Here is a 7,594-nt window from a genome sequence, read left to right on the forward strand (position 1 = left end):
GTACGTTCCGAATAATTTTATTCGGAAAATAATATCGAGTTTACTCGAATATCTTTATTCCGAAATTCCATCGTCCTTAAGTATATTTATTATTATTATTATTTATTTTTTCAAGATTTTTAAAAATTAAGGACGTCTCATGTGCAACAAGAATTTGATTCGAAATAAAACTCGATTATTTTATTCAAATTCGTAAGTCGAGCGTTACAAAAGTTCGTATATTACAATCCATACCCCCTTAGAAGAGTTTCGTCCTCGAAACTTAGAACAAGGCAGGGTATTTCTTTTGCATTTCGCTCTCAAGCTCCCAAGTAGCTTCTTCCGCGGAGTGTTTCTTCCATAGTACTTTGACTAGAGGTATAGTCTTATTCCTCAAGACTTTCTTGCATAGTAACCTCTTGATCTTGCAGTACATGCGAATGGTCAGATACGTACTTCCCTAACATGGACACGTGGAATACATCATGGAGGTTGGACATAGACGGCGGTAACGCCAAGTGATAAGTTGTCTTACCTACACACTCAAGGATCTCAAAAGGCTCGACATACATTGGATTGAGCTTTTCTTTCTTTCTACATCTCATTACCCCTCGCATCATTGAGACTTTTAGGAAGACTTTCTCTCCTGCCTAAAACTCTAGAGGCCTTCTACGCTTATCTGTGTAGTTTTTTCTGACGACTTTGTGCTGTCTTCATCCGGCTTGAATTTTCTTGATTGCTTCGGTGGTCTGCTCGAGCAATTCAGGCCCGATGAACTGGCTCTCCCAGCTTCATCCCAATGAATTGGAGAGCGACACTTTCACCCATAAAGAGCTTCATAGGGTGCCATCCCAATCGTCGCTTGGTAACTATTATTGTACGAGAACTCGACCAAGGGAAGATAACGACTCCACGAGCTGTGGAACTCCAAAACACACGCTCGGAGCATATCTTCTAACACTTGGATCGTGCGTTCACTCTGGCTGTCAGTTTGGGGATGAAATGCAGTGCTGAATTTCAGTCGCGTCCCCAAATGCCGTTGCAAACTCTTCCAAAATTTGGACGTGAAACGAGCGTCACGGTCAGAGACAATTGAGCTAGGAACTCCATGTAGGCGTACAATCTCCTTAATATAGAGCTCATCAAGCTTATCCACGGTGTGACTGGTCTTTATAGGTAGAAAATGGACTGATTTAGTCAATCTGTCAATAATAACCCAAATTGAATCCTGACCAGTGGTGGTTTTAGGTAAACCAGACACGAAATCCATCGTTATTTGCTCCCATTTCTATTGCGGAATTTCTAAAGGTCGCAGCATTCCCACTGGGGTTTTTTTTTTTGGTGTTCCGCCTTAATTTGTTGACAAGTAAAACATTTTTGAACAAATTCAGTTACATCTTTCTTCATTCCTGGTCACCAGTAGACTTTCTTCAAGTCTTGATACATCTTTGTCACACCTGGATGTATAGAATATGGTGTTCCATGAGCTTCTTCCATCAATTGTCTTTTGATCATCTTGTTGGACGGTATAAAAACTCTGTCGTTGCACTTAAGAATTTCCTTCTAAACCAGCTTAAATTCACCTTATACGCCATTCTGCGCCTGAAATATCTTCCCAAGAAGATACTCATCAGCATCTTGATCATCCTTGATTTGTTCCAGCAACATCGGACGTACGCTGAGAGCAGCTAATCTTCCAATGATCAGCTGAAGCTCTAGCTGCTGAATATCATTTTTTTAGTTGAAGAGACGTTTCAACCAAACTTGTTAAGGATGCTACAGATTTGCAGTTAAGCGCATCTGCGAATTTATTTGCCTTACCAGGATGATAATGCAAGTCAAAGTCATAGTCATTCAGAAGTTTCATCCAACGTCCTTGGCGCATGCTCAGGTCTTTTTGAGTAAAGAGATATTTCAGCGTCTTATGGTCCATATAAATATCGCAGTGAACTCCATACAGAAAGTTTCTCCATATTTTCAGAGCAAAAACGACAGGTGCAAGCTCTAGATTGTGCTTAGGGTACCGAATCTCATAATCCTTCAGCTGTCGAGAGGCATATGCTATGACTTTCCCATGCTACATCAGTACTGCGCCTAAACCTTGCTTAGATGCATCACAGAAGATAGCCAATCCATCGTCTCCCTGGGGAATTGTGAGCACTGGCGCCGTTGTCAGCCGATTTTTTAGTTCTTGAAAGCTTTTCTCACACGTCTCGAACCAGATAAACTTCTGTCATTTACGAGTCAATTGGGTCAGAGGCATGGCTAATTTAGAAAATCCATCCATGAACTTTCTATAATAGCCCGCTAGGCCGAAAAAAAAAACTTCTTATTTCAGTTACCGTTTTCGGTTGACTCCATTGCTTCACAGCTTTCACTTTGGCCGGATCTACCATGATTCCTGCGCTACTGACCACATGGCCGAGAAAAACAACATGCTCCAGCCAAAATTCACACTTGGAAAACTTGGCATGTAGTTGCTTTTCCCTCAGCCTGCGTAGCGCTAGCTCCAGATGTTGTTCATGCTATTCTTTAGTCTTTGAGTATATTAAAATGTCATTGATGAACACGATCACAAACTTATCCAGAAAATCCTCAACACTCGGTTCATCAAGTTCATGAACGCTACAGGCGCATTAGTCAATCCAAACGACATAACTAAAAACTCGTAATGACCATAACGAGTACGAAAAGCAGTTTTCGGGATGTCTTCGTTTCAAACTTTTAGCTGATTATACCCAGAACGGAAGTCGATCTTAGAGAATATAGTTTCTCCAACGAGTTGATCGAAGAGGTCATCAATACGCGGCAACGGATATTTGTTCTTGATCGTCACTTGGTTCAGAACACGGTAATCAATACAGAGCCGTAGTGAGCCATCTGCCTTCCTGACGAACAATACCGGCGCTCCCCAAGGCGAATGGCTCGGTCGAATGAACCCTTTATCAAGCAAATCCTGAAGCTGTGTCTTGTGTTCTTTCAATTCTGCTGGAGCCATACGGTATGGGGATTTAGATATTTGATTTGTGCTTGAGATGAGTTCAATATTGAACTCTACCTCGCGATCAAGAGGTAGGCCATGAAGATCTTCCAAAAAATCGTTGAGAAAAACTCTAACAATTGGAATGTCTTGCGGCTGCGGCTTAACAGTCTTTGTGACGTCTACCACACTTGCAAGATATCCAATGCATCCTTGATGCATCATCTTCACAAGTTTTGGCGCTGATATAATCGGGAAAGTTGATTTCCGAGAAGAACCTTGGAACTGGAACGGTTCAAGTCTTGGGTTGTTTTTTTTAACAAAACAGACTTCCTCCGACAATCGATAAATGCATGGTAGTTACTTAACCCATCCACTCCAAAGATCACATCATAATCTACCATCTCCAGTTCGATCAAGTTTTCTCTTAGTGTCCAATTTTGGACCTAAATCTTCACATTCTCATACCAGTACATCGACTGATATTTATCTGCGAAAAACATAACCATCACAAATGAATACGAGAACTTCTTCCTACAACGACAGTGGACGATCCAGCTCGAACTTCCTCTTCGGGATAAATAAGATCCGTGCATTGGCCTTCGGTTGTTCTTTCAATGTTGGAGGCTTTTCAACAAGACTACGGCATACTTTTGACAAATGACCATCCTTACCACAACGGTAACATACCAATGTCCGAGCATAACAGTCGCCCTCATGAGTTCCGCCACACCTTCGGCATAAATATGGGGTCTAGTATCATCGCTATCAACGTGGCTCACAACATTCACGTTAAGACCGTGCATATATTTCATCTTGCGAGCCTGATTTGTGGGTACCAGGGAAGGAGTGAAGCTTGCCAACGAATCGAACTTCGCAGTGTACTTTGAGACAGACATCGAACCTCGACGAGGAGTCAAGAACTCATGTACCTTGTTTAATAAGTTGCCTTCGCTTAAATACTTCCCATGAAACAGATTCAGAAAGTGCACCGTGCACCCACATCATTGTGTTGACATCCTCATATGAAGCCACTATCTCCCACCAACCCCTCGCTTTGTCCTCCAACTGATTAACAGACACGCCACTTTCTAGGTGTCTGACAGCTGTATATAATTACCAATCTTCTAGATCTTCTTTGGCCATTTTCTTGGCCGCAGCTGGCTCAACGTTGCCGTAAAAAAATCGGAGGCTTATGCTTCTGAAACCTCTTGTACACCGGTTCACCTACCGGAGGAACGACGTCTGGTATTTGGAAGTTCAATTCTTCCAGAGGATCCACATGCACTTGTGGTGGCTTCTCGCGTCGTTCTTCCTGAGCTGGAGGTTCAGGGTTTGGCTGGGGTGGTACGTTCAATCTCGTCGATTCCGCAATCATGCGGTTATGCTGCTCTATCCGTTGAGTAGAGCTCGATTTTGACGCTCTTTATGCTCGTCTCATCGGGCAGCATCAACTCATATTTTTCAGGATGCGTCTAATCTCTGAGAGATCCGCAGCTGAAACATTCTCGGCATTAGACGTATCTCTCTAAACCTCACTTCCTTCTTATTTTCACATATAAGAGGATGGGCATGGTTGAGCATCACAATAAACCATAACGAGAATGCATAACCAATATGGACTAGCCTCTCAAGGCCTAGTCGAACAAGAGACTTAAACACAAAACGCTAGTTCTCTCGTTACAGACACAAAGCAACCACTCTCGTGGTTGACAAGCAAACGTCTACACAGCTGGGTCGGCCGGAGGCTCAGTGAGATCCTCCTCGAAATCTCCCTCGTCACGATCAACCTTCTCGTCATCATTAGGAACAACCACCGAAAAAGTAATCATCGGGGGTAAGGTACTCATATACCACATCGCTTCATGACGAGGAACTCAGTCTGTAATTTCGAGACAACGTACGAGGAACAATTTGATACCAGCATCGAATCTCGAAGCTCTACGTGAAGCCCCCAAAAATCGATACTTGGCTGGAATCTATCCTTGAGCACAACGGGAACCGGTCCAGAATTTTTGGACAAATCAGTCTCTATATAAGACAACCGTTTCAAGGCCGAGCTGGTAGAATCTGTAAGCTTGCTTTTCCCATTCATCTCTCTCCCCTGGCCCCAAACGTGTTTTATATCACCTTATGGAACATCTCCCAATCTCGGCTGATATCACCATCAGTGGTGAAACGAGTCCATCGACTCAACGTTGGGCCATAAGGAGGGGTCATCGCGATACTCGTACGGGAGCAATGAAGCGTCAAGACGACACTCATCCACTCACAAGTCAGACCGGTCCACCGACCCCTAAGCGATGGTGCCTCTCATGAAACTGAACGTACTTGCGGTCGAAGGAATTTGCGTGACCGCATTGCGGTACATACGAATATCATCGGGGAAGAGAGATATAACTCATAGCAACTCATCATGCATCATGTCGAACTTATCTCTAGACAGTTTGACTCTAAGCACAACACTATCACATGGCATACTCGCGACCTATACCGAGAACACGTATCCCAAGTCTACAGAACGGCTAAACCTGGGGCTCTGCTACCACAAAATTTATCACAACTGGCGAGCGACAGCTCGGCCACGAGCCGCGACCAATCGACTCCAATATCATACATATTAAACAATAGATCATAATACTTTTATATATTAAAATAGTTTGCGAAAATCCGGAGAAATTTTTCTCTTTTATAACTTAGAGTCTTATAGCAACTCCTATACAAATACGTTCCGGAACGTTTTAACAAAAGACACTAACCCCCCGTTAAGAAACCCCATAGCCCGTAGGTCAAGGCAATACGTGCTCGGTCTCGGTCTTCGATCTTGTTTCCCGCTTACAAGGTTTTCCCTTATCTACATTACCAAGGGTCATAAAACTATGAGTCGATTGACTCAATAAGTGGGAGTCTAACTTATGAAAAGAAAAAACAACTAATGCCATGTGACGTGCAAAAAACCACATAAAATTGCAGAATGCATGCGCATATGATTCAAGAGCATGCCTAACGCGGGGCCTCGCTCTACGCTATCACTTGTCATTCCACAAGGTTATACAACATCCACTGCTATAACCCTTGGAATGACAAGAAGCCAACCTCAGACTTCGAGCAGTAGTCATCAGTGGCTTAGTGTTTTAAGACTGTCTAGGATCCACTAGTGGTACCATCTTCGTTAGGCGCCGGCGCTACGTGCCGTCATGACACAGCAAATGGGCTCGCCGGGGCGACCTTTCCCATTGCTAGAACGGGGTGCTCTCAGCAGCGCCCGTGGAGTACTCAACGCCATCAGGACCGTCTTAGTCCTCAACACGAGTCGGAACTCGTGGGTACCACCGAAAACATTATTTATTATTTGGATACTCTAGCTTATAGAGTATACAACTAATTACAAACAGGAGAGCGTATCGGGATTAATCGCGAAAGAATTATGGTTTCCCTTTCATGCTCGTTAAGTGTTTTAGATCGAAGACTCAAGACGTGACTCCTGGTACTTCTACCCTCGGCTCGAATCCGAGAGTCCAACCTTCTCTCTTGTCACATCAGATCTAGCCAAACTCTATGGTTAGCAGAGGGATCTAACTACAACAAAGTAGCAACGTGGCTGGTTCAAGTTAGCGTTTGAACCTATGGGTAAAAAAACCCAACTAAAATTTTCCATAAAGAGTGGCCGAAGCCTTAATCTTTAGTGTTTGTGTCTTTTTAAGCTTTTTCTACTCTTTATAATTATTAACACGTAAATGCACGTAAACATGATTATTCTCTTGGTAAGTAGTTGACTTATTCTCCACACTTACCTGGAATAGTCAAACTCTTTGACTCGCGCGTCCCAACGCTTCACCTAGCATTACTCGTCTCGGCACGCTCCTCGAAAGAGCTTGGCACGTCCTGAATTCGTTAAGAATATCGAAATTCTTCACTGAGGCTTCGTTAATTATTGGGCTCGGGAAAAAGAGAGTTGAATCTCGGATCGTTAACGGAACAAACGCGTTTTAATTTGATATTCACGAATTTAATTTATTAATATCCGGTCCTCGGAAATTAATCGTTATTTAAGACCCATCATAGACCAAAGGTACCGTAAAACGGTACGAAAAATAATTTATACTTGACAAGAGTCGAGCGATTATTTATTTACCGCTTAACCCTTTTCCGGGCCTTAAATAAAAATCTAAAAATCCTTTAAGCCTATATTATCAGATTATCGATCAATTAAATTTTCGAACGTCGAAAGAATAATCATAAAATAAGAGAGAAATTAAACGCTATTTAAGCGAATAATATTACTCACGTTCTAGTCGAGATCGAAACCTCGTCTTCGATTTCTCATTATTCCTCGCGTGTCGTCCCAGTTCGTTCACGCCATTCTATAAGGTTAAACATAACCAAACCGATCGTCAGATTCTCAAACCTCAAAATGAATCACCATTGCTAACCGAGACCCAAATAATTAACACTGACTTAGTCTCAGATTCGATTTATTATTTTTCCGGGACTATTGTTCGGCCGAGTGAATCATGAAATTTCGCCGTAATTAAATGGTGATATCTCTGAAAAGAAAAACTCATGCCAAAACAACATACAAAACACAGCGACATAACAAGTCACAAAATCCTTAACTTGTCACAAAATTCACGG

The sequence above is a fragment of the Urtica dioica genome, chromosome 1 (assembly GCF_054948205.1).
Source record: "Urtica dioica subsp. dioica isolate 48M chromosome 1, U.dioica_male_clone48M_v1_H2, whole genome shotgun sequence".
NCBI lineage: Eukaryota > Viridiplantae > Streptophyta > Magnoliopsida > Rosales > Urticaceae > Urtica > Urtica dioica.